Source organism: Ambystoma mexicanum, chromosome 11, assembly GCF_040938575.1.
Source record: "Ambystoma mexicanum isolate Mex_15411 chromosome 11, UKY_AmexF1_1, whole genome shotgun sequence".
Lineage (NCBI taxonomy): Eukaryota > Metazoa > Chordata > Amphibia > Caudata > Ambystomatidae > Ambystoma > Ambystoma mexicanum.
In genome coordinates this window covers 276,855,029-276,879,252 of record NC_090934.1, presented here as the reverse complement: position 1 = coordinate 276,879,252, position 24,224 = coordinate 276,855,029, and positions in this window count along the sequence as shown.

Here is a 24,224-nt window from a genome sequence, read left to right as displayed (position 1 = left end):
ATTTATGGTATGGCAACCCAACAGGCCATGGATAGGGTGGCCACTTCCATTGTCCCCCCCCCGAAAGGCTGATTGAGCGACTACAGCAGGCAACCGACTCCATCTGCCAGTCACACAGGGAGGACATGTTGGCGTCCGACAGGGACAGGCGGGCGGCACTGGCGACTCTGCAGGAAGCCATCTCCATAGAGTCCCAGGGCCACAGGGAAGCCCTGAGGCTGGAACTCCTTCACCTCAGGACGACTCTTGTTGAGCTTGAGGCTTCAACAAACCAAAGGACAGAAAGCAGCTGGAGCATCTCACCCATACGCTCTCAGCTGAGATGCAGGCAACTAGGGCGGAGGTCCGGGCATCCCGTGAGTTGTTGCATGGGGACCTCCGCACACTTATCCTCCAGAACGAGACCTACCACACCCGCATGCTTGCAGCCATGGAGAAACAGAATAGGGCTTTGCGTGGGCTGCCTCCCATAGTGCCACCACCTCCTGATGCAGCTGCAGAGGGTGAGGATAGTGACAGCAGTGATACTCCCACAATAGGGTAGCTGTGTAGGCCATGAGCCCATGGAGGTGTTTTTTTTTCGCAAGATCCACACAGGTGGGTTTTGGTGTGCACCCTGTCCTAGGACCGCCTGGGTGGCCTCCCCCACCCCCCCTGGCCCATTATTGGCCATTTTTGATTTTGATTTTTTTTTTTGGGACAGTGGCCCTCATTACGACCCTGGCGGAAAGTGACTGACCGGACCGCCACAGCGTAAATAGCGTTTCCGCCATTGCAAGAAGGAGCAAAGTGCGGCCCATTCCGACCCATCGGGCACGAGCACCACGGCATGGCGGAAGTGCAAAGTCCGCGATGGCGGAAATGACCCCAAAACGGCCCACACCGCCGCCGTACGGCGCCCTAGGTGCAATACCGCCACCCATCACAGCGGACACCGCAGTGTGCGCCTACCGTAAAGTACGGTGACCGGAAATATACGGAAACGGAAGTTAAAACACGGGCCCGGAACGGGAAACAACCCGCCGTACACCTATAAAACCACTAAAACCACACAACCACTAAAATCACCACCCTGAGACACAACCCAACCCGTCATCCACCCTAGCGAAACCAAGAAAAATGGGAAAAGTAGCGAAGAAAGCGTGCGACCGCAAGCAGCAGTCCACTTCTCCCGTGAGGAACTCACCGTGCTAACAGAGACCCTCCAGGAGAATGCTGCCGTCGTCTTCTCCACGCAAATGACCAGGACGGCACTCGCAAACAAGAAGGCCATATGGGCTCTGGTGGCACAGCGGGTAAGTGCGGTGGGGACCGCACCCCGCACCCCACAGCAATGCCGCAAGCGATGGGACGACCTGCGGATACGCGTCCGCAGCATACTCTCTGCCAACCGCAACATTGCCACAGCCACCGGGGGAGGGTCGGAATCACCAATCAAGCTGACCCCCTGGGAAGAAATCTGTGCCTCCACCATCGGAATGGAGAGCATAGAGGGAGTCGGAGGGATGGAGAAAGGAGTGCAGACATCCGAAGATTCAGGTAGGTGGGCCTAATGAAACAATGCTAAATCCACAAAGTCCATCCATTCGAAGCACCATGTGTCCCCATAGTGCAACAGAAACACATGTCCAGGAGAACGTCCACACACATTGGCCTGGTAGCGCACGTTAAAACCCACAATAAATACATAAATAATTAAAAACCCCTAAAACACGCACTACACGTGCAGCAGGCACACCCTAACTGCAGGCTGCCAAACAACTGCACCCTCACTCCACACACAAATGGAAGCACCTCCAAGGCCCCGACCCAAATCACCCTCAGGTACCACCCCAATGCATGTGATACATTGCCATTCCAATTCCCACAGACCCACCAATAACCCTCGCCCTCCTTTACTCCACCACAGGGTCCGATCCAATCGACGAGCTGCAGGACACCCCTACCAGCACACCTGCAAAGAGGGCCAAGACCGATGGCCAAAGACCCTCCACCTCAGCTGCACGCATCAAGACACGGCAGCAGCACAAATCAGGTGGCAGCACACAGGAGGGAACATCAACAGGCACCCCAGCAGCCAGCATGGCCACAACACCACCACCACAGGTCCCCCCAACGGATGCCACAGAAGGCACTGCCTCCGGTGGCAGCAGCACCATAGGTGACACCCCATTGATGGCAGCATGCTCCGACACAGAAGACGGGGATGTCGAAGTCAGATCCATCCATGACCTGTCCCAATCCCCCTGTCTGTTCCATCCCGTACCACATGAGGATACCACGCAGGGGCACCCACAAGACGACGACTGGCCATCCCCCACAAGCCCTGTGGCAGGGCAACATGAGGACAACAGCCCCTCTGTGACACCCCCGCAAATGGCCATGGCCCAGCAGAGGCAACAGTCCCTCGACCAGTTAATCGTGCAACAGCAGCAACTGGCCACGCTCCTCAAGGACCATGCCGATGAATGTGGGGGCACTAAGGCAGACATAGAAACATCAACTGAGACACTTAGGGCACAAATGGAGAGAGGCACAGAGACACTAAGGGCACAAATGGAGAGTAGCACCGAGAGCCTGAGAGTCCAAATGGAGAGAAGCACCGAGAGCCTGAGGGGGGAACTGCATGCGACGTCCAAAGACGTATGTGGTGAACTTGCCGCAGTGCGCCGTGTGCTCACTGAGCTCTCGCAAACCCTTAGGGACATGCATGGACGTGAGCAGGCAGAGACATCATCCGTTGCAAGTTCCGTCCAGGGCAGCCCCCAACGTAGATCTGGGAGGAACCTGCGCTCCACAGGCAGGGGTGCCCCTGATACCCGCAGAGGGGGCTTGCAATAGCGACTGCCCACGGACGATGAGCATCTTTGGACACTGGTGTTCGGGGGTGAGGTGGGAGGGTGGAGGGGGTGTGTTGGGCTCACTTGGGTGGCGGGTCGATAGGGTGTACAACATGATATCACATATGCCATAAAAAGTGCACGATCAACCAATGAGATGTGTGGACATTGATCTTTGTGTACTAGGCCATTATAGGCGTACAGTCCATATTGTGCATGTACCAGACACACACAGTGCCACGCATCCCGTGTCCATGTATCAGCCACCAGGCGTGAGTGCTAGAAGCATGCATCAATGAGATGCTGACGAATGTCACGGGCCTCCGGTGCCTCGCAGACTCCTTGAGGTGCTGCCACATCCCCACCCTCATCATGACCATCTTCAGGTGCTTGCAGTTCTGCGTCAGGGGGCATGGGCACATTTCTACGTACGCACATGTTGTGGAGCATGACACATGCCATCACCATCTTTGCAACCTTCTCATGGCGGTACAGGAGTGCCCCGCCAGACCTGCTGAGGCAGCGGAAACGACCCTTCAGTAGGCCGAATGCCTGTTCAATGACTACACGGGTACGTGAGTGGGCATGGTTGTAGTCCTCCTCATGCTGGTCCCGTGGGTTCCGGACTGGTGTGAGGAGCCATCTCTTCAGTGGATATCCAGCATCACCTGTATGTGGACGAGAAACGTATGATGTGGAATGCCATTGCTACGTACGCACACCCCCCCCCCTTCCTGCCAGGTCATTGCCGAATCACATACCCCACATTATCATGCATGTAATGAGACTCACCGAGTAGCCAGGATCTGTTCCCTGCGTGTCGCTCCATGTAGCGTGGTATTGTAGAGTTCCTCAAGACCATAGAATCATGGTTTGATCCAGGGAATCGGGCACAGCAATGTGTAATGATCCTGTTGGAGTCACACACCATTTGTACATTCAGGGAATGAAATTGTTTTCGGTTGCGGTACTGGGCCTCCATGGCATGTGGGACGACCAATTCCACATGGGTGCAGTCGATGGCACCAATGCAACCCGGTATGCCGCCAAGTGCATGGAATCCCACTTTTGTGTTGGTAATTTCCTGCTCCGAGCGTGGTAGAGAGATGTAGTCGTCTGCGTGCTGCAGGAGGGCATCGAGCACTTGCAATAGTGTCCATGAGAACAGTGGCTGAGAAATGCCATGCAACTGTCCGACTGTGTGCTGGTAGGTGCCTGTGGCCAGGAAGTGGAGTACAGACACCACCTTCAGTAGGGGTGGGATGGCGGTTGGGCTATCTATCATGCTGACAAGGTCAGCCTGTGTCATGTCCACAATGGCGGTTATGGTGTCCCGGTCCAGACGGTAGAGGGTGTGGATCTGCTCATCAGTGAGGTTGAACGGATGTGCTCGGAGGCGTGGGATTGCGGGCTACCTGCGTGGTGGTAGTGGCTGTGCTGGCGGCCCTTGCTGGCCCTGCCTTGGCCTCCTCCTCCTCCTGCGTCTCCTCCGTGCGGCCGGTTGTAGTTGGTGTTCGTCTTCTTCTTGGAGTTGGAGTACTTGCAGTGCTATCAGGTCCCCCAGGGCCAACATCGCGAGTCCTGCCGGTAGCATTTCGGAGTGGGTGTGGGAGGAGACTGGCTGTGCAATTTATGTGTTTCCAGGCTGAATGGCCTCCACCTGTGGTGATTCATTCCACCTGTGCAAACTGCTCTCCCCTTCGGCCGAGCACGTCCCGCGCACAACGCTGCAATTCGTGGAATGGCATCTTGCTATTGCAATCTTGTATTTGTACCCGATGGCCGTGTAACATTGGTTGATATGTTCATTCTGTTGTGGTCCCATTGTTTCACATACTATCTGTGCAGTCGCGAACAGAGTTGTGAAGGGTCAGTGGAACGTAGTACTCGAGTAACGGTGGGCCCTCATTCATCACTGTACCGAGTTGCAACGACGGGCGGGGCGTCCCATTCGTGGGTGAAGGCAGTTGCCATTTTCACACACAGCCGCACTCGATGGATTAATTAGTGTTTTCAAACGGCCACAGATGCCTCTTCGACGTGATGTTGCAAATGAGGAATTCGAAGGGCGGCGCTTTCGGTTTTCAGCTAGCGGCGAGGAGATGCCCACAGGTCTGACTGCAAATATAACGTTCTATTGTTCAATGTCCTTGGGACAGGGGCCATGGCGAGAATGCTATGATTGATATGAATAGTATGGGATGCGCAATTGCGTAGTGGACGATAAGGCAGGACGTTCCCAAATACATGTTACTTCACTAGACTGGAATTACGTGCTGGGGCACTGTGGATTTTGCAGGCTGCATAACGCACAGACTCAATGGATATTTCTAATGTTATGTGAGTAAATATTCAGGCGTTTTCATTACGGGATGAGGGAATGATGAATGAATGCATGGGCAGGTGATTTGATACAGTGTTTGCCATGTACAGGGCTTCTTGAGATCTGTCCGCCCCCCCTGCGCTATGTGATGCAGGGCTGCCATAGTGGGACCATCGTCTATCTGGCCTTGTTGAGCCCTCCCTGTCTCGACGCGCCTTCAGACACTTGTGTCCATGCACGTTACCAATCCCATCTGAAGGATTCTGTTTTCACAGGCGCATGCACAGGTACACTCGTTTGTGATGGTGTTTTCACCTCGATATAGGTAGTTATGATTCGCAAGTGGTTTTGGGGTGGTGATGATCCTTTGGAGTGGGCTTGCATGCATATGGCTGTGGATCTAGTGTGATCATTGATGTGAGTTGTTCGAATGTAGTTCTGATGGCCATTCTATTCTGTTTCTTTTCTTTTGGTTGACAGGTATCTCCTCCCCTTTTGCCACTGCCATCTGTATGCCACTCCTGCAGATGGATTTTACTCCCGACACCTGCTGCTTCGTATTAATCAGTGGAGCAGCATTACGATCTTATGGGACGATCGCCAATGGGCCACATGCCCTTACGCAGTACTGGTGGCTCGGAGCAACATTTCGGCCTTTCAGCTGGACTAGTGCCTCCCCATTGGGACGGCCCTGCGGTTCTGTGCGCTTCCATGTTGCCTTTTCGTACGTGTATGTGGCTCTGTGTACCATGAGGGAACAGGGCGTCACACGAGTAGTGGCTGGTCATTTCTTGCGGATGCAGCCCACAATGGTGAAATGTGTTTTGGAGTTCATGGCCTGATGGCTGTATGGGCTTGGTGATATTGATGTGCATTAAAATTCTATTCTGATATGGGCCGTGTAGCGTTCTTCTTCGCAAGTGATGTGGCATATTCCTATTTGGGGAGCGATGTATTGTGAGGGGATCTGCATTGGGTTCCAGCTTCGGAGTTTTGTTGCGTGGTCCTGTACTGGGCGCGTTTGCCTACGAAGCCCGTGAGGTCAGGGATGGGGGCTGCCAATATGACAGTTTGAATGTTGTCATGCTCAGGGGCGGGGGATTGGGTTTTGTGTGACAGATGCCGGTCAGCCAGGTGGACTGGTGGAATGTTGTGATTTTCTGAATATTGCTGGTCACAGGTGCCTGTGTTTGCGTGCGTTTCTTGGTGGGGGACTGTGGTCATGTCCATTGGGATGGCGTCTGTATTCGTGCCATCTGTGCCCTGCAGCTCCCATTGGCCCCTCTTGAGGTCCATTTGTTCGTTGGCATGCATGGGTGACTTGTGCATTTCACTGGTTGCATTGTGGCTTCGTTGCACCTACGGGGAGTTGTACTTTGTGGGCAGGGAGCGGTGTACGGGCAGTCAGTGGGGCCGTTTACGGCTGATTCGCGATGCCGTACTTCTCACCATGGCGGAATGGTGCATTCCGCCATGCTTGATGGCGTTAGGTACATGTCCGCTGGGGTCGGAATTGGCGTACCGTTGCGCCATGGTGGTGTTTACGGTTTGGCATGGTGCGCGCGCGCGTGCTTGGTGCAGTTAGCGTTGGCGTTCACTACGGTGTCGCTAATGGCATCGTACTTTGCGGTGACGGGTCATAGTCATTGGACTCCCATGAGCTGTGTGGGCAGTCTGTAGTCAATACTGTGTATACATTCATAGTGGATATTGTTGTTGTATTGTACACTGCATGGTGTATTGATATGTGCCTCTGCATCCATCTCATCCTCCATATTTGCAGGTCCATTCCTCATGTCTTCACAATGCGGTCCACCTTGGAACAGGAGTCCATGTTGTAAGCAGTGCACCTACACTCTTGCGTGGCGCTAACACTGTATACTTGGAAGTGTTCGGAGGGCTGTCATCATCAGGTGGTGAGGCTAGCTAATTTTTAAGTCTGTAATGTCATGTTTAAGGTAGGTTGGAGGTTGTGTAGGTGATTGGTATTCTTGGTAAGTATTTGGTAATGTGGGTTGTAGGTCCTGCATTACTGTGAGCATTTCATGTGTGGACATGTTTCCATTAGGGACACTGTAGCTGCTGACACTTGGGGCATGTTATGGGGATTCATTTCTTTCCTCTCACATTGCATGACATGCCATGGTGTGTTGTGTGGCCGTGCCAGGGAGGGGGTGGGTGACATGGCACTGTTTTCATGTAGTATTTTGCAAGTGGGTATTCATTTCTGCAGCATGGAAGTGTCTTTTCATGACACTGCATTGGTGGTGTTTGTGTAGGTAGGGATGCACACATTGTGAGACTTCCACATGAACAATCTCAGGCTGCTATGGTTCTGACAGTTGACAGTCCATTTGTTCGTCTTAATTGTCAGGTCGAGTCATCATTGCTTATCAGATGGTATGTGCCAGGCCTGTGTGCACTCCACTGGGGTGTGATTTCTATGTGAAGTAATTAGCCACCAGCTGCGTACGGGCTGCTTCACCCCGTGCCCTCTCCCCTCCCATGCACAGAGGCCGTGCATGTGGTTGGGGATGTGGGGGCACCACCATGTCCACAGCCAGGCCCCGGCGTGTTGCAACATTGTGCAGGACACATGCTGCCACTATTATCCTGCACACTACTGGGGGAGCGTATAACAGCTGCCCGCCAGAACGGTCAAGGGAGCGAAAGCGTGACTTGAGCACTCTGAATGTGCGCTCCACTATGCCTCGGGTTGCAATATGGCCTGTGTTGTATCTTACCTCTGGAGGCGTGATGGGGTTCCGAATTGGCGTCATCATGTGGGTGCTCAGAGGGTAGACACTGTCCCCTGGTGAGGAGGTGATGGGTATCATTAGTGGGGTAGTGACATAACTCTGCATCTGACATGCATGCATGTGCAGTGGCATTCATACTCAACAAGCAGCCATGTATCGCCATGCCGCCCAGCTTCTAGGTCCCGGTTTAGGGTAGACATTCGGTAAATGAAGCTGTCGTATGTGGACCCTGGATAGTTGGCATATACTGAGGTGATGATTCCCTTAGCATTACATACTACCTTACACGTTGATGGAATGCCAATGCTTGCGGTTCCTATAGATGTGCTCAGATGCCCTGGGGGGACATAGTGCCACATGGGTGCAGTCAATGGCACCTAGAACATTTGGGAATTGTGCCACACCGTAGAAATCGAGGGTGGCAGTCTGCCTTTCTGCAGGTGTCTTGGGCAGGTATATGTGCCTACGGACTGATGGGCGTGCAGTGATGATGTTCAAGACCTGGTGTAGGCAGCGTGACTGCGTGGCCTTTGACACCCCACCCACTATGGCACTTGTCCGCTGAAATGATCCTGTGGCCAAGAAGTGCAGTACATTGAGGACCTTCTCCAGGGGGCTGAGTGCTTGGGAGCACAGGTGGGTGATGTGAGGTCATCCTCCCACTCACTGACCAGGTCCAATATTATGTGTGGGGGAAACCTGTACCTCCCATACACCTGGTCATCAGGCATCCCAAAAAGGCTGGTTCTGGGAGTGAAAATTCGGGCCCTCACTATCCTCCTCCTCCTCCTTTGGTAACCCATGGCCACTGCTGCTAGGAATGGTATATTCATCCTGGCGTATGAGCTTGTTTGTTGTTTCCGCGCACTTTTATGATGCGCGGGTCGACGTACGCCTGCTTCATGCTGGCGTACGTGTCTCAGGATTGGACCATTTATTTTTCGGCACGTCGTAGGCGAACGTGTAAATCTTCCCGCCCACCCCAGGAATACACGTAGCATGCTCTCCCAGGCCCAGTCGCGGGTAAATATTCCCGCCCACCCCTGGAATACATGTATCCCACTCTCACAGACCCAGTCGCGTGTGGAAGTTCACGCGCACCCCGTAGTGCACGTACCTAGGCCAATTGCGTGTGGAAGTTCACGCGCACCCCGAAGTACACGTACCCAGGCCAATCGCGTGTGGGACTTCCCGTGCACCACGATGTTCACGTACCCAGGCTTATCGCATGTGGAACTTCATGCGCACCCCGAAGTACACGTACCCAGGCCAATCGCGTGTGGAACTTCCCGCGCACCCCAATGTACACGTACCCAGGCCAATCGCGTGTGGAACTTCCCGCGCACCCCGTAGTACACGTACCCAGGCCAATCGCGTGTGGAACTTTCCGCGCACCCCGAAGTACACGTACCCAGGCAAATCGCACAGCTGGGGCGTGGGGGTGCAGGGGGACATGAGTGGGGGCCTGGTGGAGGCTGCCCCTGCACTGCTGGGGGGTGGGGGTGCAGGGAGACATGAGTGGGGGCCTGGTGGAGGCTGCCCCTGCACTGCTGGGGGGTGGGGGTGGTGGTAGACATGGGTGGGGGCCTGGTGGAGGCTGCCCCTGCACTGCTGGGGGGTGGGGAGATGGGAGACATGAGTGGGGGCCTGGTGGAGGCTGCCCCTGCACTGCTGGGGGGTGGGGGTGCAGGGAGACATGAGTGGGGGCCTGGTGGAGACTGCCCCTGGTGGCTGGGGGGTGGGGGTGATGGGAGACATGAGTGGGGACCTGGTGGAGGCTGCCCCTGCACTGCTGGGGGGTGGGGGTGATGGAAGACATGAGTGGGGACCTGGTGGAGGCTGCCCCTGCACTGCTGGGGGGTGGGGGTGCAGGAAGACATGAGTGGGGGCCTGGTGGAGGCTGCCCCTGCACTGCTGGGGGGTGGGGGTGGTGGTAGACATGGGTGGGGGCCTGGTGGAGGCTGCCCCTGCACTGCTGGGGGGTGAGGGTGATGGGAGACATGAGTGGGGGCCTGGTGGAGGCTGCCCCTGCACTGCTGGGGGGTGGGGGTGCAGTGAGACATGAGTGGGAGCCTGGTGGAGGCTGCCCCTGCACTGCTGGGTGGTGGGGGTGATGGGAGACATGAGTGGGGGCCAGGTGGAGTGTTAGGCGGACACCTGTGCAGTTCAGGCGTTGGCGGTGAACCCACTTGGTAGCAGTCTGTACCACACAGATTCACTTGGTAGCTGTGGCTGAGCAGTCAGACTTATCTCAAGAAAAGTTGGTCAGTATGTGGAGTATACAACATAGGGCAATTCTTCACAGTAAGACAAGCAAACACGCAACAAGGCTTAGTGTAAAGAAATTAAGGTATTTATTTATAACACAACATCTATGGAAAACACTGAAGCAAATCACGGCAAAGAAATCAACCACAATTAATCTATGAAGTAGAAAACGATCAATCCCCCTAGCAAAATATCGACAACTCTAGGTTCTACCGGTACCACTTATTTTCAGACAGAGGTGTATACCTCAACCTAGATGACACTCGAATATTAGTTAGGACGGGAGAGAAAAAGATAGGCAGATTATGAAGTCAACACAGTTCAATCCTATGCGGATAAAATGCAAGGCAGGAATGCAAGAATCACAATAGATCGTAAAGTTCAGAGGCCAGGCCCACTCGGAGAGAGGCAAGGAGCGATGTCCCAAAAAGTCTCTAGTGGAGATGCATTCAAGTCTTTATAGCAAATTGTTATCGGCAGATTGAACCAGTTCAGAACAAAGAATGAGCAAAGCTTGGAGGCGACCCAGCGGAACGGAGAGGATTAAGACACCTCACTCCAACCGAACGAAAGGGAAGCCAGGCGGACACGGTACCTTGTTGTGGAGAGCAGCTCCGGCGGGGGCAGTTGTTCCTGGTGGTGGATGCACGTCGGGTCTTGGCCAAGAGTAGAGATGATCTCGTCGTCGAAGGAAAGTGAAGTCCGGTGCACCACCAGGGAAGAGACCAGCCGCGGAGTGCTCCGTCACAAGGCACCACCTTTTGGTCGCGGTACAGGGGTAGTGGCTATCCGGTTGCCGAGGTGCTCTGCACGGGCAATTCGACCACTGCGTCCTGAGGTGAAGAAAAAGCAAAAGGGACTGGTTGTTCCCACCAGTCAGGGGAAGAGACTCTCCGGCAGGGAGATCTCCTCTGTCGTCGGGAAGTGGTGAGTCGGCTCAGCAGAGCTCCACCGGAGGTGTCGTCGTTGCAGGTCGGCTCAGCGTTACTCTCGTCGGATTCTTAGGTCCTGTGGCGACTTCTGAAGATCCAGTCCCAAAAGCCTTGCTTTTATGCAGAAGACCCCCATTCATTCAGCCTAGCTGTCAATCACCAAATGCTAAGTGGTGAGCGGGAAGGCTCACCACCTGGGCCAATCACTCCAGAGTGTGACCTGAGTCAATCACTCCAGAGTGTGACCTGAGTTGGCAAGGCAACTCGGTCCAGGGTGCCTAAACCCCCTCCCACACCCCTGAGGTAACCCAGACAGAATGGCACCACTTTGGAGGGTCTCTGTACAGAGGCCCGCCAAAAGTGGAACAAAGGGCTCAACCTTTGGTTTAGGAGTCACAGAGACGAACACAGACGCCATTTTTAAAACCGAGTTCTGGCAGAAAATACCACTCGATAAACTTATTTAAGATAAGTAGATCGGTGGTACGTCAGAGATAATTGAGAAAGAGTATCAATCTCCAACAATGGGATGAATCCCATAGGGTTATGTTCGGGATCGAACATAACAAGTAGTTTCCACTGCCACCAGCCAAAACCCGACGAGGGGGGACGGGACAGTGCCCCCTCGAGTAACAGATCCAGGAGTAATCGAATTACCCCTACTAGTACGTCCACAATAAGATGGTTGGTACTAGTTCTGTTAGTAAATTTAGGTCTAGTAAAGCCAATGGTGACTTTACATGCCCGGGGAGACAGTAGTCAGTCCGCGGGTATGGAGTCTATGGTGGGGGACCCGCTAGGGCGCCCCCGTGTTATGACACGTAGGGTGCGGTGTAACACACATAGAAAAACATATGAGACCCTATGGAGTAAAAGACCCCATAGCCCATCGAACACATTGACATTTCAAAGGAATTACACACATACATGTCCAAGAGTGGGAGAAAAGAGTCCCACTCTTGGCAGGATGGAAAAAAAAACAACTCCAGAAATCTAGCAAAGCTGCTGGGGGACTCACTAGGTTAGGAAATTCAGCCTAAACAGAGAATTCTCCCTAACACTCGCCCCCCCCAGACTAAGGGACAGGAGGATTTAATCCACTCCTGGATGAATCTCATACCTCTAGTCGATGACATACATCCTAGAGAGACCATCAGCATTTTGGTGGTGACACCCTGACCTGTGCTCAATGGTGAAATCAAACCCTTGCAGGCAGATCGACCATCTCAATAGTTTTGGGTTCTCCCCTTTCATTTGCATTGACCATCTCAAGGGTTGGTGGTCAGTCTGAATAACAAAAGTAGAACGATACAAGTACGGCCTAAACTTCTTCAGAGCCCACACGATAGCAAAGCACTCTCTTTTGATTGTTGCCCACCTTGTTTCAGGATCCTTCAGCTTGCGGCTGATGAAGCAAACGGGGTGCTCCCTACCTTTCCCATCCAGTTGACTGAGTACGGCACCTATCCCTACATTGGAAGCGTCTGTCTGCACAATGAAGTGTTGGCGGTAATCAGGAGCTCTGAGTACTAGGTCCTGGCAAAGAGCCTGTTTCAGGTTTTCAAAAGCCTGATTGCACTCCTCGTTCCATTTAACCTTTTTAGGAAATTTGGGCGAGGAGATGACATTCAGTGGAGAAGCTATGGTCCCATAGTTCTCTATGAAATTCCTGTAATACCCAGTGAGGCCTAGGAAGGGTATCACCTGGGTTTGAGTAGTCGGTGTTGTCCAATTTTGCACAGCTTCAATCTTACTGAGCAAAGGCCTTATTTCTCCACCGCCTACCTCATGCCCAAGATAGACTACCTTACTCTGTCCAATTTGGCATTAACTTGCCTTTATGGTCAGATTGGCTCGTCCAAGAGCCTGCAAAACATCTCTCAGGTGGATTACATGTTCTTCCCAGGAATTGCAGAACACTGCGATGTCATCCAAGTATGCCATGCAGAAGTCCTCCATCCCATTCAGAACCTGGTTTACCATCCGTTGAAACGTAGCAGGTGCATTCTTCAGTCCGAAAGGCATTACCTTAAACTGGTATAATCCAACGGGGGTAGGAAATGCATTTTTCTCCTTGGCATGGTCTGTCAGGGCTATTTGCCAATAGCCTGACGTCAAGTCAAATGTGCTGAGGAACTTGGCGGCGCCAAGTTTATCCACCAACTCATCTGTTCTTGGCAAAGGGTGGGCATCAGTCGTGGTGACTGCATTAAGAGCTCGATAATCCACGCAGAATCTAAGTTCTTTAGATCCGGCCTTTGGTACTAACACAACTGGGCTAGACCATGGACTAGTAGAGGGCTCTATTACCCCGAGATCAAGCATCTTGCTGACCTCACCTTTGATGTGGGTTCGTACGTTTTCTGACATGCGGTATCCTCTGATTTTGACCGGCAGACAGTCACCAGTGAGTATGTCGTGCTGGCCCCAAGGGGTCAAGCCTGGTGAAAGCGAGAACAGAGAGGCAAACTGATTCAACATAGATTTGCACTCTTCTTGTTGCTCGGTTTTCAGATCGGAGGAGAGATTCACTCCTTCAATTTTTTCATCTAAAGGTAAGCCTCTGAGGAGATCCGGAAGAGCTTCACTCTCTTCTTCTTCCTCGGATGATGCTAGAAGCAACGCTCCTACATCAGGTCGTGAGACATACGCTTTAAGTCGGTTGGTGTGAAAGACTGTCGGAGCCTCCTTGGGATTGCCCAAGTCCACCAGATAGTTAACCTCTCTGAGTTTACCCACTACTCGGTAGGGTCCCATCCACTTATCTTGCAAGGCCCTCTGCCTTGTTGGGATCATAACGAGAACGAGCTGGTCTTGGAGCGAACTCAACCACGTTAGCCTTTTGATCGTGCCAGTGCTTGACCAATGCTTGTCCAGCTTTCAAGTTATCGCTTGCTTCCGTCATCATGTGCGACATTCTCTTCCAGAGACCTATCACGTAGTCAGTCACTCTGACTGGCTTGGGGGAAGGAGCACTCTCCAACCCCTCCTTAATCAGGGCCAATGGACCTCTGACGGGATGACCATAGAGTAGTTTGAAGGGAGAGTAACGTACTCCCTCCTGAGGGACTTCTCTATAAGCAAAGAGAAGGCATGGCAATAGAAGGTCCCACTTATGCTTAAGGGGTTCCTCTAGAGCACCTATCATGCTCTTCATGGTTCGGTTGAACCGTTCTACCAACCCATTGGTTTGTGGGTGGTAAGCCGTTGAGAACTTGTAAGTTACTCCGCAGGTTTTCCACATGGCTTTCATGTAGTGGGACATAAAGTTTGACCCCCTGTCAGAGATTACTTCCTTAGGAAACCCGACCCTGGTAAAAATACCAAGGAGGGCCTTAGCCACAGCCGGAGCTGTAACAGTCCTCATAGGAATTGCCTCAGGATACCTAGTAGCATGGTCTACTACAACAAGTATAAACCTGTTGCCTGAGGAGGTTGGAGGATCAAGGGGACCAACGATGTCAATCCCTACTCTCTCAAATGGGACTCCCACAACTGGGAGAGGCACTAACGGTGCCACGTTCTTGGATCCAACCTTACCAGAGATCTGGCAGGTGTGGCAGCTCCTGCAGTGTTTTTCTACTTCGGCCCCCATCTTTGGCCAATAGAAGTAGAGCGAGAGCCTTTCCTTAGTCTTCTTGAAACTCAAGTGACCAGCCAAAGGAATCTCGTGGGCTAACTGCAAGAACTGTGGTCTGTTCTCTTGGGGTACTACAAGGCGTTTGTAGTCTCCAGGTGCAGACTCGGTCGGTTCACTGTAGAAGAGGCCATCTTCCCAGTGCAACCTGTATTTCCCAGGCTCTTGCCCTTCAGCCTGAGCTTCTGCCTGATGGCGAAGACCTTCCAGAGTTGGACATTCTCTCTGTCCCTTACTGAAGTCTGCCCTGCTGGGTCCACCTTCTGCCAGTAAAGACTGCAGCTCAGGATGGTCAACAGGATCCAGATCTCCAATGAGTTCCTCGTCTTCCATTAGCTCTTCCTCAGAGTCTAATTCTACCACGCAGGGTTGTACCTCCCTCTCAGCCTCGGCTGGAGGTGGAGTTACGGGTGTGACGTTGGACAACCGCGGGGAAGTCAGTGTCGGCTGCACTGGAATGCTGGCGGCTGGTTTCGGGATAGAAGTCTTAGGTTTCCCCTTCACTTCTGATTTCTTGGAGACAGCGGCCGACAATTCCAGTGGAGCAGGAGTGATTTCTTTCTTCATCATCTCCGGGAGAGTACCGCGCATGGTCCTCTCTCGTGCGGGTCTGGTTAGCTCCTGTAACCGTTCACTAGGAGGTCTGGGAGTATGCGATACAACTCCGAGAGTTTTCAAATCGTTACCCAACAGTACGCGTCCTGGTACCTCACTCTGTATGCTGACAGGTATCTTCACAGTCATGTTGTTACACTGGATGAGAACTGGTAATTGGGGAAGCATCTGCACAGGCCCTCCAGCTAACTTGGTGAGGCATTTGGGTGCCTTAGCAACATCCTCAGCCTGAAAAAACGATTTATCCACCACAGTTATGCTGGCCCCAGTGTCCCTAACGGCAGGAGTCCCCTGACCATTCACCTGGACACTGTCCTTATAATACTCTTTAGTATTATCGGGGATAGAATTATAGACATCTAAATTCTGTTGTTCCCACAACCCCAGAAATACTAAAGAAACGCTGGCTGAGACTCCAATGGGTTCGTCAGCTAGCAGTAGAAAGTTTCCACTTGCCATTTGGACTTCCTCCTCTGGAGCGAAGGCTAAGGAGACAAGCTGGACCCCTGAAGGTTTACCCTTACATCTGGGATCTCCTTTCACGTGGTCAGTCGAGCCACAAACAAAGCATTTACCGAATGCTTTCTGGAATGGTGGCTTGTTCTGACCTCCTTCCGGATTGGCACCAGAAGACAAACTATGCTGATGTGGTTTTCCCGGTGGCTTACCCTTCTGGTTTTGTTTGGGGCCCTCTTTGGAATGTGAGTTATTCGAATTCTCTTTTGAGTCTTTTTCAGGCTGTTTTCCCTCATCCTTTTTCTGAGTTGCCCCAGAATCCTTATGAGTAGCCCTGTGGGCAACCCACAAGTCAGCAGCCTTAGCTAGTGCCCTGGAATCCAATTCCTTCGAATCAGCCAAGTGCTGTCTGAGCTCAGGAGAACAGGCATCATAAATAGACTCCAACATAAAAAGATTTCTCATACACTCATAAGTGTTCACTTTGTAACCCTTAATCCATCCCTCTAAGTTTTTCAACCCTTCACTCACCCAGGTAGCCCAAGGGGTACCATCATGCTTTTTGAGGGTTCTAAACCTCTTAAGATACTGGGAAGGGGTCTTCCCGAATCTAGCTATCAAAGCTAGTTTCACACTTTCGTAATCCGTCTTATCCGCCTCCCCCAACTCCATTACCACATCAGTCGCAACAGGAGGGAGCCTAGAGAACAACCAGGGAAGCAACGCATTCCCGATAATGTCCTGGAGCCCATGATTGTATTCAAACAGTTTCAACCAATCCAACACATCCAATCTCGGTTCATACATACCCACTAATTCCTTCGGCATCCGGGGTCTTTTGGGACTGGAGCTCCTAGAGGAACCAGAGGAGAGAGAAGCATTTTCCATAGACAACTTTTTCATTTCTAACTCATGATTAAGTTCTATTTCTCTGAGTCTTAACTCAGCTTGCTTCTGCTCAGACTGGGCATTCATCCGTCTGAACTCGAGCTCTTGGTTTCGTTCAGATTGAGCCAAGAACCGTTTATATTCTAATTCGAGCTTCATTTTTTCAAGTTCAAAATAAGCAGGGTTACTTGTGGGACCTGGTATGGGCCCCATAGGCACAGCTGGTAAGGCAGGTAGAGGAGTGGGGGAGACAGTTTCGTTAGCCTCTCCATCCTCATCAGCCTCTTCATCGCTATTATCAGAATTACGATTCAGATCAACACCATTACTGTCGTCTACATTCGCTGGGGAGAGTGGTTCCTCTGAACTAGTACCCAGACTTTGGTTCGCCAGCAATCTCTCTATTAGTTCTAACTTCTTGCCTCTTACAGAAAGATTCTCTTGCCTACAGAGAGCTCGCAAACTCTCAGTATTTTCACCTGACAAGGATTCTTGACTGTAAGTTTCCATCGTAGACATGTTTGTGAAAGTTGCTTTTTAGTGCTAAGCTTTGTGGTTAGTTATCCTACAGCGTCGAAAAGCACTCTAAACTGTATACTCGATACAAATCCCACCGCTGCCACCAGTGTTAGGCGGAAATCTGTGCAGTTCCCTCTGGGACCACTGCAAAAGATTTAGGACTACAGGCGTTGGCGGTGAACCCACTTGGTAGCAGTCTGTACCACACAGATTCACTTGGTAGCTGTGGCTGAGCAGTCAGACTTCTCTCAAGAAAAGTTGAGCAGTATGTGGAGTATACAACATAGGGCAATTCTTCACAGCAAGACAAGCAAACACGCAAGGAGGCTTAGTGTAAAGATAGTAAGGTATTTATTTATAACACAACATCTATGGAAAACACTAAAGCAAATCACGGCAAACAAATCAAACACAATTAATCTACGAAGTAGAAAATGATCAATCCCCCTAGCAAAATATCGACAACTCTAGGTTCTACCGGTACCACCTATTTCCAGACAGAGGTGTATACCTCAACCTAGATGACACTCGAATATTAGTTAGGACAGGAGAAAAAAAGATAGGCAGGTTATGAAATCAACACAGTTCAATCCTATGCGGATAAAATGCAAGGCAGGAAGGCAAGAATCACAATAGATCGTAAAGTTCAGAGGCCAGGCCCACTCGGAGAGAGGCAAGGCGCGATGTCCCAAAAAATCTCAAGTGGAGATGCATTCAAGTCTTTATAGCAAATTGTTATCGGCAGATTGAACCAGTTCAGAACAAAGACTGAGCAAAGCTTGGAGGCGACCCAGCGGAACAGAGAGGATTAAGACACCTCACTCGAACCGAACGAAAGGGAAGCCAGGCGGACACGGTACCTTGTTGTGGAGGGCAGCTCCGGCGGGGGCAGTTGTTCCTGGTGGTGGATGCACGTCGGGTCTTGGCCAAGAGTAGAGATGATCTCGTCGTCGAAGGAAAGTGAAGTCCGGTGCACCACCAGGGAAGAGACCAGCCGCGGAGTGCTCCGTCACAAGGCACCACCTTTTGGTCGTGGTACAGGGGTAGTGGCTATCCGGTTGCCGAGGTGCTCTGCACGGGCAATTCGACCACTGCGTCCTGAGGCGAATAAAAAGCGAAGGGGACTGGTTGTTCCCACCAGTCAGGGGAAGAGACTCTCCGGCAGGGAGATCTCCTCTGTCGTCGGGAAGTGGTGAGTCGGTTCAGCAGGGCTCCACCGGAGGTGTCGTCGTTGCAGGTCGGTTCAGCGTTACCCTCGTCGGATTCTTAGGTCCTGTGGCGACTTCTGAAGATCCAGTCCCAAAAGCCCTGCTTTTATGCAGAAGACCCCCATTCATTCAGCCTAGCTGTCAATCAACACATGCTAAGTGGTGAGCGGGAAGGCTCACCACCTGGGCCAATCACTCCAGAGTGCGACCTGAGTTGGCAAGGCAACTCGGTCCAGGGTGCCTAAACCCCCTCCCACACCCCTGAGGTAACCCAGACAGAATGGCACTACTTTGGAGGGTCTCTGTACAGAGGCCCGCCAAAAGTGGAACAAAGGGCTCAACCTTTGGTTTAAGAGTCACAGAGACGAACACAGATGCCATTTTTAAAACCGAGTTCTGGCAGAAAATACCACTCGATAAACTTATTTAAGATAAGTAGATCGGTGGTACGTCAGAGATAATTAAGAAAAAGTATCAATCTCCAACAATGGGATGAATCCCATAGGGTTATGTTCGGGATCGAACATAACAAGTAGTTTCCACTGCCACCAGCCAAAACTCGACGAGGGGGGACAGGACAGTGCCCCCTCGAGTAACAGATCCAGGAGTAATCGAATTACCCCTACTAGTATGTCCACAATAAGATGGTTGGTAGTAGTCTGTTAGTAAATTTAGGTCTAGTAAAGCCAATGGTGACTTTACATGCCCGGGGAGACAGTAGTCAGTCCCCGGGTATGAGTCTATGGTGGGGGACCCGCTAGAGCGCCCCCGTGTTACGACACGTAGGGTGCGGTGTAACACACATAGAAAAACATATGAGACCCTATGGAGTAAAAGACCCCATAGCCCATCAAACACATTGACATTTCAAAGGAATTACACACATACATGTCCAAGAGTGGGAGAAAAGAGTCCCACTCTTGGCAGGATGGAAAAAAAACAACTCCAGAAATCCAGCAAAGCTGCTGGGGGACTCACTAGGTTATGAAAGTCAACCTAAACAGAGAATTCTCCCTAACAGTGGAGGCTACCCCTACACTGCTGGGGGGTGGGGTGGTGGTAGACATGGGTGGGGGCCTGGTGGAGGCTGCCCCTGCACTGCTGGGTGGTGGGGGTGCAGGGAGACATGAGTATGGGCCTGGTGGAGGCTGCCCCTGGTGGCTGGGGGGTGGGGGTGATTGGAGACATGAGTGGGGGCCTGGTGGAGGCTGCCCCTGCACTGCTGGGGGGTGGGGTGCAGGGAGACATGAGTGGGGGCCTGGTGGAGGCTGCCCCTGCACTGCTGGGGGGTGGGGGTGGTGGTAGACATGGGTGGGGGCCTGGTGGAGGCTGCCCCTGCACTGCTGGGAGGTTGGGATGATATGAGAGTTGAGTGGGGGCCTGGTGGAGGCTGCCCCTGCACTGCTGGGGGTGGGGGTGCAGGGAGACATGAGTGGGAGCCTGGTGGAGGCTGACCCTGCACTGCTGGGGGGTGGGGGTGATCGGAGACATGAGTGGGGGCCTGGTGGAGGCTGCCCCTGCACTGCTGGGGGGTGGGGGTAATAGGGGACATAAGTGGGGGCCTGGTGGAGGCTGCCCCTGGTGGCTGGGGGGTGGGGTGATGGGAGACATGAGTGGGGGCCTGGTGGAGGCTGCCCCTGCACTGCTGGGGGGTGGGGGTGATGGGAGACATGAGTTGGACATGAGTGGGGGCCTGGTGGAGGATGCCCCTGCACTGCTGGGGGGTGAGGGTGGTGGTAGACATGGGTGGGGGCCTGGTGGAGGCTGCTCCTGCACTGCTGGTGGGTGGGGGTAATGGGAGACATGGGTGGGAGCCTGGTGGAGGCTGCCCCTGCACTGCTGGGGGGTAAGGGTGCAGGGAGACATGAGTGGGGGCCTGGTGGAGGCTGCCCCTGGTGGCTGGGGGGTGGGGGTGGTGGGAGACATGAGTGGGGGCCTGGTGGAGGCTGCCCCTGCACTGCTGGTGGTGGGGGTGATGGGAGACATGAGTTGGACATGAGTAGGGGCCTGGTGGAGGCTGCCCCTGCACTGCTGGGGGGTGGGGGTGGTGGTAGACATGGGTGGGGGCCTGGTGGAGGCTGCCCCTGCACTGCTGGGGGGTGGGGGTGCAGGGAGACATGAGTGGGGGCCTGGTGTAGGCTACCCCTGGTGGCTGGGGTGGGAGGGTGATGGGAGACATGAGTGGGGGCCTGGTGGAAGCTGCCCCTGCACTGCTGGGGGGTGGTAGTGTAGGGAGACATGAGTGGGGGCCTGGTGGAGGCAGCCCCTGCACTGCTGGGGGGTGGGGTGGTGGTAGACATGGGTTGGGGCCTGGTGGAGGCTGCCCCTGCACTGCTGGGGAGTGGGGGTGATGGGAGACATGAGTGGGGGCCTGGTGGAGGCTGCCCCTGCACTGCTGGGGGGTGGGGGTGCAGGGAGACATGAGTGGGAGCCTGGTGGAGGCTGCCCCTGCACTGCTGGGGGGTGGGGGTGATGGGAGACATGAGTGGGGGCCTGGTGGAGGCTGCCCCTGCACTGCTGGGGGGTGGGGGTAATAGGGGACATGAGTGGGGGCCTGGTGGAGGCTGCCCCTGGTGGCTGGGGGGTGGGGGTGATGGGATACATGGGTGGTGGCCTGGTGGAGGCTGCCCCTGCACTGCTGGGGTTGGGGGTGATGGGAGACATGAGTTGGACATGAGTGGGGGCCTGGTGGAGGCTGCCCCTGCACTGCTGGGGCGTGGGGGTGGTGGTAGACATGGGTGGGGGCCTGGTGGAGGCTGCCCCTGCACTGCTGGGGGGTCTGGGTGATGGGAGACATGAGTGGGGGCCTGGTGGAGGCTGCCCCTGCACTGCTGGGGGGTGGGGGTGCAGGGAGACATGAGTGGGGGCCTGGTGTAGGCTACCCCTGGTGGCTGGGGTGGGAGGGTGATGGGAGACATGAGTGGGGGCCTGGTGGAAGCTGCCCCTGCACTGCTGGGGGGTGGTAGTGTAGGGAGACATGAGTGGGGGCCTGGTGGAGGCAGCCCCTGCACTGCTGGGGGGTGGGGTGGTGGTAGACATGGGTTGGGGCCTGGTGGAGGCTGCCCCTGCACTGCTGGGGAGTGGGGGTGATGGGAGACATGAGTGGGGGCCTGGTGGAGGCTGCCCCTGCACTGCTGGGGGGTGGGGGTGCAGGGAGACATGAGTGGGAGCCTGGTGGAGGCTGCCCCTGCACTGCTGGGGGGTGGGGGTGATGGGAGACATGAGTGGGGGCCTGGTGGAGGCTGCCCCTGCACTGCTGGGGGGTGGGGGTAATAGGGGACATGAGTGGGGGCCTGGTGGAGGCTGCCCCTGGTGGCTGGGGGGTGGGGGTGATGGGATACATGGGTGGTGGCCTGGTGGAGGCTGCCCCTGCACTGCTGGGGTTGGGGGTGATGGGAGACATGAGTTGGACATGAGTGGGGGCCTGGTGGAGGCTGCCCCTGCACTGCTGGGGCGTGGGGGTGGTGGTAGACATGGGTGGGGGCCTGGTGGAGGCTGCCCCTGCACTGCTGGGGGGTCTGGGTGATGGGAGACATGAGTGGGGGCCTGGTGGAGGCTGCCCCTGCACTGCTGGGGGGTGGGGGTGCAGGGAGACATGAGTGGGGGCCTGGTGGAGGCTGCCCCTGGTGGCTCGGGGCTGGGGGTGGTGGGAGACATGAGTGGGGGCCTGGTGGAGGCTGCCCCTGCACTGCTGGGGGGTGGCGGTGCAGGGAGACATAAGTGGGGGCCTGGTGGAGGCTGCCCCTGGTGGCTGGGGGTGGTGGGAGACATGGGTGGGGGCCTGGTGAAGGCTGCCCCTGCACTGCTGGTGGGTGGGGGTGATAGGGGACATCAGTGGGGGCCTGGTGGAGGCTGCCCCTGGTAGCTGGGGTGTGGGGGTGAGAGGGGACATGAGTGGGGGCCTGGTGGAGGCTGCCCCTGCACTGCTAGGGGGTGGGGGTGCAGGGAGACATGAGTTGGACATGAGTGGGGGCCTGGTGGAGGCTGCCCCTGGTGGCTGGGGGGTGGGGGTGGTAGTAGACATGGGTGGGGGCCTGGTGGAGGCTGCCCCTGCACTGCTGGGGGGTGGGGGTGATGAGAGACATGAGTGGGGGCCTTGTGGAGGCTGCCCCTGCACTGCTGGGGGGTGGGGGTGCAGGGAGACATGAGTGGTGGGCCTGGTGGAGGCTGCCCCTGGTGGCTGGGGGGTGGGGGTGGTGGGAGACAAGAGTGGGGGCCTGGTGGAGGCTGCCCCTGGTGGCTGAGGGGTGGGGGTGGTGGTAGACATGGGTGGGGGCCTGGTGGAGGCTGCCCCTGCACTGCTGGGGGGTGGGGGTGGTGGTAGACATGGGTGGGGCCTGGTGGAGGCTGCCCCTGCACTGCTGGGGGGTGGGGGTGCAGGGGGACATGAGTGGGTGCCTGGTGGAGGCTGCCCCTGCACTGCTGGGGGGTGGGGGTGGTGGTAGACATGGGTGGGGCCTGGTGGAGGCTGCCCCTGCACTGCTGGGGGGTGGGGGTGCAGGGGGACATGTGTGGGTGCCTGGTGGAGGCTGCCCCTGGTGGCTGGGGGGTGGGGGTGGTGGTAGACATGAGTGGGGGCCTGGTGGAGGCTGCCCCTGGTGGCTGGGGGGTGGGGGTGGTAGTAGACATGAGTGGGGGCCTGGTGGAGGCTGCCCCTGCACTGCTGAGGGACGGGGGTGGTGGTAGACGTGGGTGGGGGCCTGGTGGAGGCTGACCCTGATGGCTGGGGGGTGGGGGTGGTGGGAGGCAGGAGTGGAGGCTGCCCCTGAACTGCTGGGGGGTGGGGGTGATAGGGGACATGAGTGGGGGCCTTCTGGAGGCTGCCCCTGGTGACTGGGGGGTGGGGGTGCAGGGAGACATGAGTTGGACATGAGTGGGGGCCTGGTGGAGGCTGCCCCTGCACTGCTGGAGGGTGGGGGGGTGGTAGACATGGGTGGGGACCTGGTGGAGGCTGCCCCTGGTGGCTGGGGTTTGGGGGTGCAGAGAGACATGAGTGGGGGCCTGGTGGAGGCTGCCCCTGCACTGCTGGGGGGTGCGGGTGGTGGGAGACATGGGTGGGGGCCTGGTGGAGGCTGCCCCTGAACTGCTGGGGGGTGGGGGTGATAGGGGACATGAGTGGGGGCCTGGTGGAGGCTGCCCCTGGTGGCTGGGGTGTGGGGGTGATAGGGGACATTAGTGGGGGCCTGGTGGAGGCTGTCGCTGCACTGCTGGGGGGTGCAGGGAGACATGAGTTGGACATGAGTGGGGGCCTGGTGGAGGCTGCCCCTGCACTGCTGGGGGTTGGGGGTGGTGGTAGACATGAGTGGGGGCCTGGTGGAGGCTGCCCCTGCACTGCTGGGGGGTGAGGATGATGGGAGACATGGGTGGGGGCCTGGTGGAGGCTGCCCCTGGTGGCTGGGTTGTGGGGGTGGTGGTAGACATGGGTGGGGGCCTGGTGGAGGGCGCCCCTGGTGGCTGGGGGGTGGGGGTGCAGGGAATCATGTGTTGGTGATCAGTAGTGCAAGGTGACATGTGGGTTGGCTGGGGGGCATGGCCATGGTGGATGGGTTGCCTGTGGGACATGAGCAGGGGTGCAGGGTAGTCCCCTGTGGTGTGGGCTGCATGCAGGTGCCGTGGAGGGTGTAGAGGGAACACCTGGGAGGACCCACACGGCCAAATCATGTGTAGCATTCCCCGTCACCACCTAAATACACGTACCCTGCTGAAATCGCGTGTGAATCTTCCCGCACACCTCGGAATACACGGACCCAGGCCAATCGCGTGTGGAACTTCCCGCGCA